The sequence below is a fragment of the Sceloporus occidentalis genome, unplaced genomic scaffold, assembly GCF_023333645.1.
Source record: "Sceloporus occidentalis isolate IW3139 unplaced genomic scaffold, rSceOcc1.0.p SCAF_2, whole genome shotgun sequence".
NCBI classification, from domain to species: Eukaryota; Metazoa; Chordata; class Lepidosauria; order Squamata; family Phrynosomatidae; genus Sceloporus; species Sceloporus occidentalis.
Window position 1 is genome coordinate 39,976,472 of NW_028316982.1, and position 19,856 is coordinate 39,996,327.

At 41.5% G+C, this 19,856-nt stretch overlaps 1 protein-coding gene across 10 annotated transcripts in view; it reads right to left on the reverse strand.

Annotated features, from left to right (window-relative positions):
• The window catches only part of RHBDD1 (rhomboid domain containing 1), a 45,420-nt gene extending 37,583 nt beyond the window's left edge, over positions 1-7,837 (reverse strand). For 6 of the 10 annotated variants that reach the window (XR_016279998.1, XR_016279997.1, XR_016279999.1 and 3 more), the window contains exon 1: positions 4,192-4,377. The gene's annotated coding sequence lies outside the window, so the exon portion shown is untranslated. The other 4 variants (XM_089509202.1, XM_089509200.1, XM_089509201.1 and 1 more) reach the window with 4 other exon arrangements.
• Positions 7,838-19,856: the final 12,019 nt, after the last annotated feature.

Sequence of the window (19,856 nt, forward strand, 5' to 3'; positions counted from 1 at the left end):
TACCCAAGATGAAAAACAATAAAGCATACAAGTTTTCCCCAAACTGTCTGGTGGGGCACAATAGCATGCTGTCTTGAACAAATAAGCTATCATGTTGGCTGCATCCACTACTTTATGCTTCCCATGTAGGACTGATCTTCCTACACCAATACACAGGCAGCAAGATTGTCGGAAGTGCAGAATGCACCATAATTCTTCAGTCTCACTTACCAGTACTTGAAGAGTTCATTTGGACTACAGACCTCCTATCTGAAATCATGATCCTAAACATAACCCTGAAACTGGGGGTGTGGGAATATATGAATATAGGAGTAAAAGTCAAAAAGGAAATACAGTCACCCCTCCATTCTCGTGGACTTGATATCCGTGGTCTTGAATATTAATGGAGAGGCAAGCTCATTTAATTTCAATGGTGCGTGCCCCCGCAATGCACACCCTGTGTGTGCTCGGGGGCACATGCCCCATTCAAGTCTATGGGGCTTGAATATCGTTAAGTCTCCACTTTCATAGGGGGGGTGTCCGGAATAAATCCCCACAAAAATGGAGGGCCAACTGGATATTTGAAACTTGTTAACTGGCTGAATTTGGACACTATTATCGTCTTGTGTCCCTATACTCTGTGCCCATCAATTTTTGGGAAGGCATATTCACAAGATCACAACTTTTCCATCTTGTTGTTTTTCTTAAATACAGGTCAGCAATATATCTGAAACATAAACTGTGATGATTCTCAACTGTCCATCTTTACAGTCTATGGTAACCATTGTTTGTCTCATTTTGGACGAAATGTCAAGATGGACAAAAGCTCCCATTTTCCTCATGGGCACACCTGGCGGGGTGTACAGTCCTGAGGCTAACTGTTACTTGTTCTTTTTACGATACACCATTGTTTAATGTCCAATCTAAACAAACAGCCATAGGTTTAAAGCAGATACAGTCACTTGTCTTCAAACAACCTAGAAAGATGTAAGAGGGAAAAAAATGAAGTACTATCCAAAGTAGTTGTTTGAAAGAGGCAGGACATCTGATCCTAAAACATGGAGCTGTTATAATGGAACCATGAATATTACACAGACATTTAGGATTTGTGCTGTAGTCTCACATTTTTTCTAATTCCATTTCCTTTTATCTTGGATTTTTCTTGAATAATGCTATTTGATAGCTTGTAAAGACTCAGTTGCTTTTTAGAACTGCATGTTATAACTTGCAGTGAAAAATAATTGAGGTAGTTCAAAAGAAATCTTCCAAGGTAAATTATGTAAACAATTTGTAAGCACATTTTTGCTTCTAGACGTTGAATCACACAGGATGAAATTCATTTCAGCAGAATACTGAATATTAAATATGAAACACGGGTCAATTTCTAAAGCAAGTGCTTGCAATTTACTCAGCACTCAAGGGCTCACTTTTGGCTGACCAGTATGTCTGTACTGGGACCCTGTCATTAAGAGTCTTGCTTTAATCATCTCTGTGCCTAAGACTATTAAGATCAAATGTCTACTGGACCATACACTGATGATACCTGTCCCGATAAACGCTTTATAATGTTATCCTACTACTTGCTACAGACTAATAATCACAACATATTTAAACAGAAATTATGAACAGCATGACAAATGAAAAATACCCTAAAGTCAATTTGAAACGTATTACTTCACAATCCAGCATACATACTGGTCCCTAATCACCTTAAGTCATTAAGTTTCAGCACACCTGCAATATCACAAATGCTGTTGCAACTGTGACTGTAGAAAACATGACGTTTATGAGTGAAACAGTCCTAATGTTCTTCTAACATAAATAGCTAAATTTAAACAGCAAAATTAATGGTAGTCTCAAAATTAAATCTAGCCTATTATGAAAATGCCTGGTAGACTGTAGAATGTAAGCAGAATAGCTTATCATATTAGAAATGGGAGGATTCTTTCTCGCTCAACAAAGGGACATTTAAAACTATTGCCACGTACCACCAATACTCCAGGGCAATAAAGACACACCTCTGCCAGCAATTTGGTCAGGACATAACAAATTCAAATTGACAGGAGCAATCTGAAATGTGATGCAGTGGGAATAGGAAAAGTGAAGGTTAGATTGAAGAGCAGAGAACTAGTACTTATGCCAGTGCAGTCCTCTGATAACAACTTGGGAAGCAACTTTTATACAAGTTTTTATATAAATGGGATTTGTGAGGTTGCAGTGGGCCCATTCATAACTTCTACTGTGGTTTGGTGGGGAATATGGATCACAGAATTCCTTCTAACAAATGTTACAAACAGGGCATAGGGAAGGAGCAAGATAGATGTGAGGACAAAGAATTCCTTTAAAAAAATAAAAATAAAAATTGAAACATCAGTAATAGTGCCATCTATTCCGCTTTGGTCAGACCTCACCTGGAATACTGTGTCCAGTGCTGGGCACAATTCAAAAAGGATGTTGAGAAGCTAGAACGTGTCCAAATGGGGGCAACCAAAATGGTGAATACTCTGGAAACATCCCCTATAAGGAGAGACCTGGGGAACTGCGTATGTTTAGCCTAAGGAAGAGAAGGTTAAGAGGTGATATGACAGCCCTATTTAAATATTTAAAGGGGTGTCATGTTCAGGATGGAGCAAGCTTGTTTTCTTTCCTGACAGTAAGAGCCGTTTGACAGTGGAACACACTCTCTGACCACATTAGCGCACTACCCTCTTATAGTGCCTCTATTTCACTTTTACTGCTCTGGCTGTCGCCTACTGCATTCTAATGGAACTTGAGCATCCACGGATTTTGTTATCCACAGGGGGGTCCTGGAACCAAACCCCAGCAGATAACAAGAGGCCACTGTATTTAGGTCAGCTATTCAGCTGCATAACTTTTATCTTAGGTCCAAAATACACTGCAGAAATAATCCAGTTTGAGGCCACTTTAACTGGCCTGGCCCAATGCTAGGGAATCCTGGGAAATGCAGCTTTGTGGGTAGAGAGATCATGAATCACCTTCGAAACTAGAAAGAGGTTGGCAGCATTCGCTTTTGTAGACTGGACACTCAAAACACTTTCCAGAAATAATCCAGTTTGAAACCGCTTTAACTTCCCTGGCTCAATGCTAGGGAATCATGGGAAATGTAGTTTTGTGAGACATTTAGCCTTCTCTGAGAGAGAGAGCTCTGGTGCTACAATAAGCTACAATTCCCAGGATTCCCTAGAAATGAGCCAAAGCAGTTAAAGCCGGTTATTCCTGCAGTGTGTTTAGGACCTTAAGCCTACTTCCTCAGATGCATACATCCATTTGTAGTTTTGTGGGACATTTAGCCTTCTCTGTCAGAGAACTCTGGTGCCACAATAAACTACAATTCCCAGGATTCCGGGGGACAGTTCAAGCAGCCTCAAACCGGATTATTTCTGCAGTGTGTTTTGGATTATTGTTACTGGATGTGGAAGTCTTGACTCATGACTCCTGAAAGAGGGCCAATGTTATGCTGAGTAATAGCAGGCAACTTGGATCCAATCTTGCTCTTAGCTTCCAGTGACAGGAAAAAACCTTCTTGAGTTGCCAGGTCTATACAAACTGCAGAGGCTGGGGTCTTTATGCTGAGTGGTGCTTGTTTTGAAGGGTTTGGGGTTTGGGTTTTTTAAGGATCTGCATATAGGTTTTTTATTTTTATTGTTTTAGGGCATCATAATTTTGATTGTTTTAATACACAATGGTTTAATTTATTATTTTATACTCTCATTTAACTTTTGAAATGTTTTTTTAATCTGTATGGTTTTAAAATGTTGTTAGCCGCCTTGATTCCCATTATTGGGAGAAAGGCGGGATATAAAATAATAGTAATAATAATAATAATAATAACTTGAATATTTACACAATACAGAATATTTCTGCAGTGTGTTTTGGAACTAAGACTTTGGAGGCCAGGGTTGGAATCACTGGGTGACTTTGGGCAAGTCACACTCTCTCAGCCTCAGAGAGGATGGCCATGGCAAAACAAACAAACAAACAAACATCAAAACAAAACCCCTCTGAAGGAACCTGCCAAGAAAGCCCCAGGACAAGAGGAATGGCCCTAAGTGGGAAACGACTTGAAGGCATACAACAAAACTAAGGGCGGCGAAGGCACCAAGGAGAGAAAGCCATGCTCAGTGGACGCCATTTTGTAAAGGAGAAGACCCCCTTCATCTCTCTCTCTTCCCCTCCCCTCCTTAAACTTACGTTCTACGGCGCGTCCTTTACGGCGGAACGGAGCAGAATGCGCCACCCACGTGACCCTCCTGACTGGCCAATCATGGTCACGGGAGGGATTGTGACGTATTTGCCCTAGCAACGCCTCAGAACAAATACGTATAAGGGAAGGCCTTTATTGGGCAGAGAAGCTTGACCGCTCCTTCTCCGCCTCAGGGCCTCCTATCTTCTCCCTCGTCGAAGAAACTCAACCCTTTGGAAGCCAGAGCTGCCCACACAGCACTATTTGCCCCCACTTTAATGCTTATGGCTGCCTCCCGTGGCGTTGTGGGCTTTGTAGTTCAGAGGGATGGGCATTTAAATGGATTCTCAGCCAGAGAGCCGCCTTGGTGGACTACAAATCCCAGAGTGCTCCACGGGAGTAGAGCTGTGAAGGCCCCAGAGGAGCCAAAAAAACCAAAGCAAATTTTGTTCCTGTTTTTTTTTTCCTAAATGGTTCAAAAATAAAATATTCTATAATTGATTTTCTTCCTTTTTAAAAATTTTTTATCTTGCTTTCTTCCTGGAAAAAAAACTAAAGAATTTTTTTTCCTGAATCAAGATTTTTTCCTGAACCATGCTAAAATAAAATATTCCATAATTGAGTTTCTTCCTTTTTTCCAATGTTATCTTGTTTTTTCCCCAGAAAAAAAAGAAAAAAATTGATTCCCCTGTGAAAAGTCAGGCTATAAATAAATTATATTATTATTGGTATTAATTATGGAATATTTTATTTTAGCTTGATTCACGAAAAACATGGACAACAATTGTGGGTTTTTCCCCCCTAATGTTTCCGTAGGCCTTCACATCCCTGCTCATGACGACACGGCCATAGGAATAATAGGCAGTCCATCTGCCTTGGTCCAGGCCTCGGAGGTGGAGAAGATCTGCTGGACTTAGGGTTGCCATAAGTGTAGGGTTGCCATAACTGAGGAGCTCCAAACCGGGACAAATGTAGGACAAGGCTTAAAAATGTAGGACCTTTTTTTTTAAAGGTCCTACATTTTAAAACCTTGTCCTCCTCCTCCTCCCCGGCTTGGGAGGAAGCCTCGGCCTCCTCTCAGGCTGGGAAGGATGCAAGGGCTGCTCCTCATCGCGGCGATCACCGCGGTGGGAAGCAGCCTCCTCCTGGCCCCCACTCCCTTTCCCGGCCTCTGTGAAGGCTTGGGCCTCCATAGGGGCCGGGAAGGAGGGAGGAGAGAGCCCGCGATCGCAGCGATCGCGGGCGGCCCCCACTCCCTTTCCCGGCCTCTGTGAAGGCTTGGGCCTCCATAGGGGCCGGGAAGGAGGGAGGAGAGCGCCCGCGATCGGCGCGATTGCCGCGATCGCAGGCGGCCCCCACTCCCTTTCCCGGCCTCTGTGGAGGCCCAAGCCTCCACAGAGGCCGGGAAGGAGGGAGCAGAGCCAGGCCGCCTCCCTTGCCGGCGGAGGAGGCCAAGCAGGGAACGGAGGCGAGGCTCCTTTCCCTGCCTGGTGTCCGTCGCGTGGGTGGTGTGTGTCCTGGGGGCGGGGCCAAACCGGGGCGGGACCGTGCGGACCTGCCCCAAACCGGGAAAGTCCCGCCCCCTGGCGGGATATGGCAAGCCTACATAAGTGAGGACCTCCAAACCGGGACAAATGTAGGGCAACATTTTCAAATGTAGGACACGTTTTCAAAAAAATGGAGGACGCGCAAAAAATTGAGTTTTTTTTTTTAAATGTTAATATAAATGCATGCTTTTTAGGCATGATCAAAATGGAGGACATTTTGGCATTATTCCTAGACACATGGCAGAAATGTATTTGCCCTCAGGTTCAACTGTACTTCTCAGAAGTGTGTACTTGGTCAAGGGACTGTGGTTTTTCTTCACTGCACATGAGTTTGTAAAAATCACAGCAAGTTACATTGGCCGTGCCTCAGAGGCTTGTTGATATCAATATCACCATCATCATCATCATCATCATCATCATCACTATAATTATCCAAGAAAGGCAGACTTGTTAGCATTTAAAGCGCCATAAATACACAGAAAATGCACTTGCATATATTTAATAATAAAAAATAATGAAAAAAAACAAGGCAGGGGTGTATATATTTGATAATAAAAATTGTAATAAAATAAAAAACAAGCAATAATAAAAATTAATGAAATAAAATAAAAACAAGCAATAATAAAAATTAATAAAATAAAAAATAAAAAGCAATAATAAAAATTAAAAAATTAAATAAAATAAGTATTTTATATTTTTTTAAAAAAATTTAAAAACCCCAAAAAACCAAGGCAGACCTAATGGCCACTGACTCAGCTTTCCTCCTCCTCCTCCTCCTCTGGCCCAATTCTGTCCTGGCCTTCAGGCACCCTTCCTCTGGCTCCTCCTCCTCCTCCTCACGATGGCTGGCGCGCGCAGAGGGAAGCGGGGCAGGCGCATGCGCGCGCAGATGGAAGCAGGGCAGGCGCACGCGCGCACAGATAGAAGCGGGGCAAGCGTGAACGCGCACAGATGGAAGCAGGGCAGGCGCGCGTGCTGCCACTGGCCCCTGCTGAGGCCTGGACGGCGCGCGCCAATGGCTGGCTGGCCAAAGCAAGGGACGAGCTCCCGTTTTGGAGCCCCGCGCGTGCGCAAGCCCTCACTTCTGTCGCCGAGGAGGAGGAGGAAGGCGGAGCCGGAGGAGGAGGTGGGTTGGCGCTGCCCACCATGAAGATGACGAGGAGGAGGTGGGTTGGCGCCGCATCAGCCGCATCAGCTGCAGCGGCAATGGCCGGAGCGGGCCCCCGAACCGGGAACAAGGCACGGATGGGGACCCAAACTGGACCGGGACCGGCCCCCCAAAAGCATGATTGTCACGGAGGTTATGGCATCCCTAGCTGGACCTGATCCTATTCCCCACCACCACTCCCTTCTCTTGTGTCATGTCTTTTAGATTGTAAGCCTGAGGGCAGGGAACCATCTGACTAAAAAAATTTATGTACAGCGCTGTGTAAATTTACAGCACTTTATAAATAAAGGTTAATAAATAATAATAATAATAATAATAAAGTGGAATGCTAGCACTATAATGGTGTAGTGCGGTAGTAACTACACATTTGGTGGTTCCCCAAACTTTGGCCTTCAGATGTTTTGAACTTAAGCTCCCAGAATTCCCGGCTGCTGGCCAAACTGGCAGGGTCTTCTTGGAACTGAAGTCCCAAAAACCTAGAGGAACAAAGTTTAGGGGTCACTGAGTAGGCCTTTGAAGCCATAACCGTCATCCGGCCACGTTCATTTTTCAGGGAAACGGTTGCTCCTGAGGGAATAAATAAACACATAAAACACCCAGCGTCGTCTTTCTCCTCTTGCAGCTTCTGTATTGCAGAAATAATCCAATTTGATACCACTTTTAATTGCCAAGGCTCCATGCTATGGAATTTTGGGATTTGTAGTTTGCTGTGACACCAGAACTCTTGACAGAGAAGGCGCAATGTCTCCCAAAACTACAATTCCCAGAATTCCATAGCATGGAGCTGCTGCAGTTAAAGCAGTGCCAACCTGGGTTATTTCTATCAAATATCTATCAAACCTGCAATAGATATACAATAAAAGAGGGAACGGTACCGTCCTGCTGTATATGTCAATGCTTGTTGCTCTGAGATACTTTGAATAAATGAAAGCAATTTTCAACATCGAGGGCTGCGTCCGCACTGCAGAAATAATCCACGTTAACACCACTTTAACTGCAATGGCTAGATGCTATGGAATTCTGGGATTTGTAGGTTGTTGTGGCACCAGAGCTCTCTGACAGAGAAGGCTCAATGTCTCCCAAAACTACAATTCCCAGCATTCAATAACATGGATCCACGACAGTAAAGCAGCGTCAACCTGGATTCAAAGATACAGCTGTGTTAGTCTGTAGAATCAGTATGTAGAGAGATCTTATTTTTGTAGCACCTTTGAGACTAACTGAAAGAAAGACATTGGCAGCATGCGCTTTTGTAGACTTCAGTCTACTTCCTCAGGTGAATTTGGTGGAGTGGAAGCCAGGTACAGACATATATATGCCATTGGTATGTGAAGATGTCAACACAAATTACAAATCCTCTATGTATGGAAATGAAGGTGCAAGTCCAATTTTAACGATGGTCGTTAGTGCACAAAGACATAGGAAACTGGATAGTTAACTTCGATTATTTCTGTAGCTGGAAAATTTCATGTCCATCCATCTACTGTGGGGATTACAGCTAAACTTTCAGACAACATTGGAGCCCAAGGGGGCATTATTTTATTTATTTAATGTATATCCCATATTTCTCTCGAAAGGGGACCTAAGGTGCCTTATAGCAAAGCTATAAACCAAATACAAATATGATGATACAAAGTTGGCTGGTGATTACATGGTCCCTGCTAATGAAAATGTACAGGGCTTTGACTTTATGAACTTGGTTCCACTACACAACTGCTTGGCAGTAAAGATTAAACAAATAATGGTTTCTCTGAAGATGCCAGCCACAGATGCTGGCGAAACATCAGAAATAAACTCTTCTAGAACATGGCCACATAGATCAAAAACCTCACAAAAAACTATGGATGCCGGCCATAAAAGCCTTCAATTTCACGAATAATGGTTGTTTCTGATGTTCTCTCCTAGGAACTGTCTACATGGTCAAAAACAAAATTTCATTTCCTTTTCTGTAGCAACATACAACTTACGCTGGTTTCATAGTGAAAGTACTTCTTTTAGGCATTAATATGATTTTTTTAAAAAAAATTCAAGTAGGTGTTGCTGGGGTCACTGCTGAAATGCGAGGTAAAGCTGATTTTTTTCATCTCAACAGTATAGACAATCTCTTAGTGAAAACTTTGTCTGTTGGCTGTCATGTTTCTTTAGGCTACAGATCACTTCTGAGTATTCCTTCCATAAGACAAGCCTATGAAATTCATGAAGTCACAATTCATGAGGTCACAAAGTTGACAGGCTATTTGAAGTCATATTTACACACAATAATTTAAGGAGTGCTATCGTTTCTCTTCTTGCTTTTGCTGCCACCTATGCCCAATAATTATTAGGATTTTCTTTTTCTTGTTAAGGCTCTGTTTCCTTAAGTCTGAACGACCCAGGTCTAACAGTAGCCCATTTCCCCAGTCTTTTTACATGAATCCTACTGGATTGGGCCATTGAGTCTATGTGCTTGTATTCCAACAGTAGCAAACTGAATGTGTTAGAGCTCCCATCTGCATTCCTGGAAGAGTTTCCAGACCTTGGTGAAAGTCCACATACAGCTGGCAGCATTTTCTCACCACAAAATAACACTTTCTTGTAGTCACTTTTACTTCTCTGTACATATGCACTTGTGCACCTATTAGCTGAGCTTGAAGGGGCAGCAGATATTCCAGTGTTAGGAAATAATCAAAACCAATCAAGTTATAAGTTAAGTGAGAAATGTTCTAACAAAAAGAGCAGCTTAATTGATTTTTTTAACTTAATTGATTAATTTAAGTTGGATTTTCAGAATTACCTTAACTCCACAATGAAGCCATTAACTAAGCTATTAATTAATTAAAGATCAAAATATTTTATATTTCCCAGCTGGTTCTTTAATAAATGCAAATGGCAATAGGAATCTCTTTGTTTGTTTTTAATACTGATTAGAGTATGATAGTTTAGTTAATTCCAAGGTTAAATGATTTTAAATCAACAAGCTGTAAAGACAGCTTGGAAAGCGGCTGGTGATCTGTTTCATCCAGGTGGTCCTGTATTTTACATCACTGCTACTCAGGCTTTCTAATATGGGGGACCAGCAATTACTTTTTTCCAATGTGCCAGGGACTAGCACTAAATTTGTGCCCATTGGGTACAATTATTTGCTTCTTTCCTGAAAACATGCCAGTGACTGTCAGCCAATGGCTCAGAGACTGGCACCGATCCAGGAACCACCGCTATGTGTAGCACTTTGCTACACTAGACAGTGAATAAAGGCTCCTTATCTGTTTCAGGAAACAGAAAGCTAACACTTGTAATCCTAGTACTTTCACTGGGATCCACAAGGAAACCAGTAAGCTAAAGAAAAAGGGACATTAAGGAGATGAGATTATAAAGGAAGGAGTAAGGAAAAACAAAAGAAGAGGTTTGTTGAAATGGGTGAAAAGTGGAGTTTTCAAAAATTCATTCTCTCCCAAGCTCAACACAGAGACCAAGAAATTGATATTTATAAATGTAGTGGTTCATGTTCTTTTTCTGACACAAATGTAATTGAATTTCATTACTTTATAACAATGCACTAACTCCTTTATGCTAACTTTCCCAATTGTGATCTTAGCCATTCAAAAAAGTTTAAAGGAGTGACATAGTTTACACAGAGCTTCTGCTCCTCAATTTCCTCTTTATAACTGGAAAACAGTGATTAGGGGACAGGTAGAAATAGCGCCTTAGAGGGAAAAAATTGTACACAGTCCAAACACATACAGTACACATATAGTTTTCAAAAATGTTTCTGAACATGTCAGAAAAGAAAACTATCGTTCAAGACGTCAAAAGAGATGAAAACAGGGTAACTGAGACTTATTACCTATAAATAGGGTTGCCATAATTCTGGACCTCCAAACTGGGGCAAATGTAGGACAAAAGTAGGACAAAATTTTCAAATGTAGGACACATTTTTATAAAAATGGAGGACACGCAAAAAAATTGATGATTTTTTTTAAAAAAATGTTAATATAAATGCATGTTTCTTAGGCATGATCAAAATGGAGGACATTTTGGCATTGTTCCTAGACAGATGGCAGAAATGTACTTCCCTTTCTGGCTAACCTCCCCCCCCCCATTCCAAACAGCATATTTGGGCATATGAAGAGGAGGAAGAGTGGGAAAGGCAGAGGAGGAGGAAGAGGAGAAGAAGAAGAGGAGGAGGAAGAAGGGGAGGAAGAGGAGGAGGAGAAGAAGAGATGGAGAAGAAGAGGAGGAGAAAGAAGATGAAGAAGAGGAGGAAAAGGAGGAAGAAGGAAGAGGAAGAAGGGGAGGAAGAAGGGGAGGAGGAGGAGGAGAAGAATAAGAGGAGGAGGAAGAAGATGAAGAAGAGGAGGAAAAGGAGGAAGAAGGAAGAGGAAGAAGGGGAGGAAGAAGGGGAGGAAGAGGAGGAGGAGAAGAAGAGATGGAGAAGAAGAGGAGGAGGAAGAAGATGAAGAAGAGGAGGAAAGGGAGGAAGAAGGAAGAGGAAGAAGGGAAGGAAGAAAGGGAGGAAGAGGAGGAGAAAGAAGAAGAAGAGGAGGAGGAAGAAGGGGAGGAAGAAAAGGAGGCAGAAGAAGAGGAGGAGGAGAAAGAGGAAAGGCTCTTTCCCCTGCCTGGCTGCCTCCGTCGCCAACGGAGGAAGCCAGGCAAGGGAATGGGGCCTCGCTGAAGCCAAGCTCCAAACCCCTGCCTGGCTGCCTCCGTCGCCGTTTTGCCCCCCCCCCGGGATTCCCCCCCCCCCAGAGATGGAGGCAGCCAGGCAGAGGTTTGGGGCTTGGCTTCAGCCGTCCTCCAAGCCCCAGCCAAGCCTGCAGGACTCGCTGGGGGGGGGGGGAGTCCCGGGGGGGGGGGCAAACCGGGGCGGGACTGTGCGGACCCGCCCCAAATCGGGAAAGTCCCGCCCCCCGGCGGGATATGGGAACCCTACCTATAAAGCCCTATATGGCTTAGGCCTGAGTTACTTGAGGGAATGCCTCTCCCCATATAGTCCACCCCGCACTCTCAGAACATCAGGGAAAAATCTACTAGTACATCCTAAAGTGAGATTGGCAGCAACTCACCAGAGAGCATTTACAATGTATTGGAATAAACTTCCAGAAGAGCTTCGTATGACCTCTACATTGGATGCTTTTAAAAAGGCTCTAAAGACCCACCTCTTCCAATTAGCATTTCCTTTGGACTGTTTATAGAGAATATCTCCTCTGATAGAAAAGGTTAACTGTGATCGATAGATTCCATGTTTGTTTTTATACGCTGTTGGTTTTATTAGTTTTATTGATAGATATTTTATGATGTGCACTTTTATGATGTATAATTTTTAAAGATCTGTGAACCGCTTTGATCGTTCCGGAAGAGTGGTATAGAAATAAAGTATTATTATTATTATTACCAGTAAGCTAAAGAATTAATTAATTGATTGATTGATTGATTGATTGATTTTCTAACTGTAGCAGCAGTTCAGAAGTATAATGACTGTCCTAGAGAGGTTACCAAAGTACTTTCTTAAAAGCTGTTCAAATGAATCTTGGATTTCATCATGGATTATGAAAATAATAGCATTTGGTGAGAGATGCACAACCTTTTAGACAGAAAGGCTGAAACCATTGTTGGCTGGGTGAGCAAAAGCTGTACATATGCAAACATCTATGCACATACACAGTGCATACTTTAGTTTCTTTCCCCTCTTTGGGATCATAGTCGATGAGATCAGCTGGGACTGTGTTCCTACCAGCTCTGGTTGTAAAAGGGAGTTCCTGTTTACAGCTTGAATGTTGTGTAACCAAAAAAACACAGAAGCAGAAATAATAATAATAATAAAAAGAATGTCTTCTAAAGAAAGGCAAAAATACTGGTTTTGAATGTATGCAGCCTTGTGTGCAGCTTTGTTCTACACAGGGTAGAAATCATTGCATTCAGAAGTACCACATTCATATCAGTGATGGACCACATGCCAGGCACCTTAATTGCTATTTGCAGAAATCTTTGCACTGGCAGCTGCACAAGAAGTGATTGGCTACTGCAAATTCTATTCATTTATGGTATTATTTTTTAAACAGAACTACATTTCTATGTCAGGTTGCATTTTTCTGCTTTAATATATAGAGAGTATCGTTTCATAAGAGCAATTAGCTTCATTCTGTTTTTATGAAAATGTGACGTGCAGCTTATCTAGCAATTGTGTTTTACAGCTTTCTCCATTAAAAGAAGAGCTAGTAAGGTACAGCCAGACCACCTGGCAAGAGATGGTTCTTGCCTTCCTGTTTTTAATTAAAATCTTGGCTATAGTGGTTAGTAGGAAATGTAGCTAAATAGGAGCTGGTAGTTTTGTAATGTTTCCTTGCCTCTTTTACAGAGGTGCAACTAAGCAATAAAACTCATCTTAAGGTGGTAACTCTATTGATGTACTTTTGCAGTTTTTAATGAAACTTAATGTTTCTAAGTGCATTTCTCCCAACACTGCCATATAGCCTGCTTCTCTTTGTATGCTGCTCACAGTTCAATTACACTTCCTTTTAAAAATATAATTATTGGACTGTTTGTTGCATGTTGGGGAAGGTTTAAGGCTGTTTTTGATCTTGACAAATTTTTGCACAGCTACGCCTTAGACGTGGCTATATTTGCTGAGTTCATAAAACTTCCTTCAAAGGGGTGAACAAGGAAACCTTGGAAATATAGTTGTGTATAATTGCAAAAGAGGTAGGTGTGTTAAAGTCAGATAATGTTGAAATGGCTCTCTTTTTGTGAAGAGCAGTAAATTGATGGATATATACACAAATTAGATATTTAAAAGAGAAAGATTAAAAGCCCTGCAAAAAAGAAGAAAGATGAATTATGAGGAGGGAAGGAGTTGTAATATGTTTGTTCAAAGAACTGATGCAACAGGAACAGTACAGTAGGTACCGATTTTGTTAGGAGCTAATTTCTGCACAATATGCAGAAAACAAGGTTCTAGGCAGACTGCATAGTCTATGTTTTTTTTTATACCTATAGTTACATTTTTAAAAGAAAAAAACTACTGTATTTTCTGGCGTATAAGACAACTTTTTAACCCAGAAAAATCTTCTCAAAACTTGGGGATCGTCTTATATGCCGGGTGTCATCTTATAGGGCAGATGCTGAAACTTCTGAGCCAGACTGGAGAATCTGCAGTCGCCGCATATGTAACTGAAGGGCGGAGCAAGCTGCAGGCGTCCGGGACACCCGGGATATGGGGAAAAAACCCGTGTTTGCAATATCGCTCTAATAGTCTTGGAGACAGGGAGGGCTGGGCAGGCAGGGAGAGCTAACCAATCCAAGCAGGCTTTGTATACAGTAGGTTTTCCTGCTAAGTATCTGCATGTCATAAGCATTTGAATTAAAATTACTATATTGAAATCAAATCTGATGTTTTTAAATTTTTATTTGGTGTGTGTTGGAAGAGGAGTAGTCTTAGATGGCGAGTATATTCCAAACTCTATATTTTAACTGGAAAAACTGGGGGTCGTCTTATACGCCCAGTCGTCTTATATGCTGGAAAATACGGTATATATAAGTACAAAAATATTTGTGGGAAAAACGCAAAGTGAGATCTCAACTCAAATGGGGAAAATGTTCCATCCCAATGAAGAAGGACTGGTTGTGCTCAGTGGATAGGGAATAGTGAGCGTCAGTTGAGGAAAATGAGTTTCAGTGAAGAAGGGAACCGGAATGCAGAGTGGAAGAGACTTGCTGAGTAGAATCCAGAAAGGAAGCACATCACATTGCAATATTTTATAGTGGGTCCTACTTAGATCAGTGCCTGATCTAAGATACTGTGGTTAATGTATTATGTACATGATTGTTCCCTACATGGTGTCACAGAGAACCTAAACCTGGGGTCCTGTCACCCATCTTGGCCCTTTATCTAAAAATCACACCTTGGGTTATACTTAGGAACTTTAAGGAGGTTACTGTTATGGACCAACATGTGTGTTCTTTTGTATGTGCATGGGTGGCTGATATTCTCACAGAAATAGTTTCACAATACCCCTAAATAATTAAGAAGAGAATAAAATGATTAAAAACAAAACTGTTTAGGTTTCTTGATGACATCATATATAAATTCTGACACACTACCTCTTTTAGTGTTGTTATTGTTAACTGCCTTCAAATTGACTTTGATGCATGGCAACCCTGTAAATGAAACTTCTCTTAGATCCCTGTCCTCAGTCACTCTGCTCAGGTCCTGCAGATTCAGGCCAGTGGCCTCCCTGATTGAGCCTAACCATCTGGTAGGCAGTTTTCCTCTCTTTCTACCACCTTCCACCTTTCCTAGCATTATTGCCTTTTGTAATGAGATTCCTTCTCATGATGCGGCCAAAGTACAACAGCTTCAATTTAGTCTTCCTGGATTCCAGGGAAAGTTTGGCCTTGATCTGTTCTAGGACCCATTTGTTTGTCTTTTTGGCCACCCATGGTATCCTCAGCACTCTTCTCCAGCACCACATTACTTTTCTGTAGTTTTTTGTGGGTTTTTTGGGCCATGAGGCCATGTTCTGGAAGAGTTTATTCCTGATGTTTGACCAGCAGCTGTGGCTGGCATCTTCAGAGAATGCTGGCATGGAAGACAGTGGGGTATGTATACTGTTGGTTGAGAGGAACACTCTCTTCCATGCCAGCATTCTCTGAAGCTGCCAGCCACAGCTGCTGGTCAAACTTCAGGAATAAACTCTTCCAGAACATGGCCTCATAGCCCGAAAAACCCACAAAAAATTATGGATGCTGGCCGTGAAAGCCTTCAACTTCAAATTAATTTTCTTCCTATCTGCTTTCTTCACTGTCCAGCTCTCATATCCATACATGCTGATGGGGAATACAATGGCTTGGATGATCCTTACTTTAGTGTTCATTTTTATATCTTTGCACTTTAAGATCTTGTTTAGTTCCATCATAGCTGTGCTTCCCATTCCTAGTGTTCTGATTTCTTGACTGCAGTCTCTGTTATGATCAATGTTTGGTCTAAGGTCTGGGTACTCTTCGCCTATTTCAAGTTTCTCATCATCTAGGATTCATGTAGTTCTTCTGTGATCATTATTTTTGATTTCTTATGTTCAACATTAAGCCTACTTTAGCACCTTCTTTGACTTTCTCTAGGAATCATTTCAAGGCTTTTTTATTTTGTGCCAGTAGTATGGTGTTGTCTGCATATCTTAGGTTGTTAATATTCCTTACTCCAATCTTCACTCCTCCTTCTTCTGCTCAGCTTATGATATTTTAAGCATACAGGTTGAACAAATAAGGTGATAGAAGACAACCTTGTGTTATTAACTGCCAAATCCTCTTTGAAGGCTCTCCTACTTCCTTCCTTCTATCAGAGAGTCCACTCCCAGCTCCTTCCTTGGCCTCCAACAAAATCAAATCAAACCAAACTCCCAAATGACAGTTAAAAAGCAAAACCGCTTCTTGTTATTTTCATCCGACCCATTTATTATTATTATTATTATTATTATTATTATTATTTATATAGCGCTGTAGATTTGCACAGTGCTTTCAATATCTCAATATTATGAGGGCTGTTATTCCCAGTATTTCCCAGCCCTCCATATCAATGGATTAAAAGATCTCTGGCTTGAAAGCATTTAAAAATATTTATAAATTTTTAAAAAAACCCAAAGTTTAATTTTACCACTTAATATGAGGGGCATAATTACTCTATGCCATTGTATTTAATGGGACTTGACTATCCACAGATTTTGGTATCCATAAGGGGTCCTGGAACAAACCCCAGTAGATACTAGGGACCCACTGTAGTACTGTCTCTGAAAACATATTGGATCAGTGTGGAATTTACATAGATGTCGATATACCACTCAACAATTGGTTTGGTAGGTTTACTCTAGCTGGGACTACCAGTTGGATTTAAACCAGAATTCTATGTAAAGAAAGCTATATAGTACAACACAGTTTGGTCAATTGTAGAAAAAGTTAGCAGTTTACCAAAGAATTTGATGGAATTGTATGAAAAATATTTTGCCTTTCCAGAAACATCATACAGATTGGAATATAAGAGACCTCATTCTTAGAACTAGGGTGGAGATAAAATGAACAGAGGTGAACTTGCCAAAGCAAGCAGCATTGGCATATTCTTCTTTTTGTAAAAGAAGTGTTTGCCAGAAAATACAGTTACTTAAAAGTATATTCTCAAGTCAAAGCATTGTCATTTAAAAGTTTGATTCAATTAACGTTTAATTCATTTAAACGTTTTCTATCTCTTGTATACATTAATAGAAATCATAATTCCAAAAATGAGAAAAAGATTATGTGTGTGCACAGAGCTAGATTGGGTGCATTTCTGTTCTGATTTATAAGTTTAGCAACTCTTTTGTGCAATTACATCATGCCTCTTTTTTGCCATTCAGGAACAAATAGGAAATTTTCTCCACCACAATCCAATTATTCCTGACTTTACATTTCTAACTGAAGTTCAGCAAGCCCACATTGTATCCCTGGTCTTTGATGTTTACATTGTACTCAAGGGGAAATGAAAACTCTCGCGGTTAAAGCATGACTCAGAAATCTGGGTTCTTCTTTGGATCCACAATTGCAAACGTTTTTGCACGCTTTTGGCCAAAAGATTAAATCTCTGTTGTCTCAATTTACTTTAAGATGCAACATTTCTGTATCATAAAGGAGCTGAGAGAACAATAAATTAACCTTCTCTACAGCTACTACGGCCGTAGTGTGTGTGGAATTATAGAAAACTTTTTAAAACTGAATACAAGCAACTCTTCTCTTGCTGTTCCACTGCTTTTCAAACTGTGAGGTCCCCTAAGGGAAACATAACTAGTTGCCAGGGACAGACATACATTCTTTCCTATCCCTTCTCCAGTGTGTATTTTTCATTGTGCCAGGAGCAAAGAGCTAACGCATCCCACTCCTTCTCAATTAGGGCCCTACCAGACACACTATAGTTCCAGCCCAAGCACCTTTCAGAGCTATTGTACGCCTTTTCTGTTTAAGGGAACAATCACGGTATTTTGAACCAGTCATATGGGTTAGGATGGAATGCAGCCATTGAGCTGCTGGCTTCAAAGCAGCCTCTCTTCAAAGTAGACAAGTCTTCAAAATAGTCAGTGAAGTTATTTCAGAGCAAGTTCATTCAGAATCAATGCCACAGTATTTTGTAGTACTAGGCTTATTCTACTGGTGTTATGAATCATTTTTCTATTAAGGTAGTTGAAGCAGGTTGTCTTCATTTCTGCTGTGCTCTCATTTCATCATAGAGCTATCATAGGTGTATGGTTTGCATGTGAAACTAGGGCTCTAGGAAACCAGTGTTTGAATCCCCACTGACACATGGGAACTCACGCAAGTCACACTTTCTCAACCTCAGAGGAAGGCAGTGGCAAACCTCCTCTGGACAAATTGTTACCTAAAAAGCTGGGGTCCTGAAAAGACACCCACAAATAATGTTTAACAGGGAAATTAATTTGGCTCAATTAAATTATACCTTTGGCTGGGGCAACGTTCAGCCTGAGATCTTAACCCTTTTTATATTGGTTCCAAATTACACAGATCTCCAGAAGCAATTCAAATAAGGTTTTTAGTTTTATTAAGAAAATAAGCAACACACCCAAGCACACACTCATTCACACACACAAAAACTAACGGAGCGAAAGGTGGGAGAAAGGGAAAAGCAAAGGCCTTGTTAATGCTAATATGGTACCGATCTTGAAACATGGTTCCAATTGATAGGTGTCTGGAATGGAAGTGACTCAATAGCTGTTTCAGCAAGTGGGGTGTCCAGCTTATTGAGGAGTCAAGTAGAACAAACAGAGTGTCTGACCAGTTCCAAACTAGACCAAACTGCTAGGTGGTGGTATATATACTCAAAATAGGTGGTGGTATATATACTTAAAATCCCAGGGCATATCCCAGAGCAGTAATTTCAGAATGATTGTGTCTCTTGGCAGAGTCTTTTCTTTGGCAGCAGCTAAATAGTTTTCCAAGAGAGAAGAATGGTTGGGTGACTGGAGAAATGTTTGGACAATTGGTGTGAATATCTCAGACAAAAGGAAATTACTACTACTGGAGAACAGTCCTTTGTCTGTGTGTTCACAGCCACCTTCTTCTGTCAGAATCCCACCATCATCCTCCATAGATAAAAGGGATTATGCTGATATCTTTGAGTGATTTCATTGTGGTGGTTGCCCTTGCTTCCTCCCTTGGTAGACCCAACCAGATTCCAGATTTCCAAATATGGTATGGCTAGGTTTGCGCAGTGGGGTTGCCTTTCCAGGTCACTGAACTCAGCATCAATTTTAATATTAAATTGATATCAAAATTGTGGTGTGATCTGGGGCCTGACCTTGAGGTAACAATATCTTGCCAAATAAGCTCCATGATGAGTTCATCTTAGAGTTGCCATAAGTTAAACAACTTGAAGGCAGACAAGAATAGCAATGCTTCATATGGAACATAATTGATACACCTTGTTTAATAGTCTGAACCCAAGAGCTCAGTGTAAGGCGCGGTCCAGACCACTCAAAAAGGGTGGCCTTCCGGTGCCTGTTTTTCCACCGGAGGGAAGCTGCAGCCGCCAAACCACGCAGCTTCCTGCCAGCAGGAAAAGAACCCGCAAACAGTGGGTTCTTCTCAAGCCACGGCGGTGGTGTAACAAGTGCGCCACTGGTGCACTCATTTCGTAAATTCCACGTGCACCATGAGGACACCATGCGGCGCTTATGTAACAATGGCGGTGCCATGTATACAGGGCGCCACAATTGTTACACCCTCGTCATGTGTGAGGGTTGCGGGGCATGTGGACACTCCGCTCCCTAGACAACCCTAGCATGTGATGAGGGCATTGGAAAGGCCCGTTTGTACCAGGCCAAACTACATATAATTTAACCGTTACATGCACGATAGCTAAAAATTGGCTTACTATCCTTACAGAATTCCCATATCCTATCAACATTTTTAGAGCATGATATTTTTTATTCATGGTTGTCCTATAACT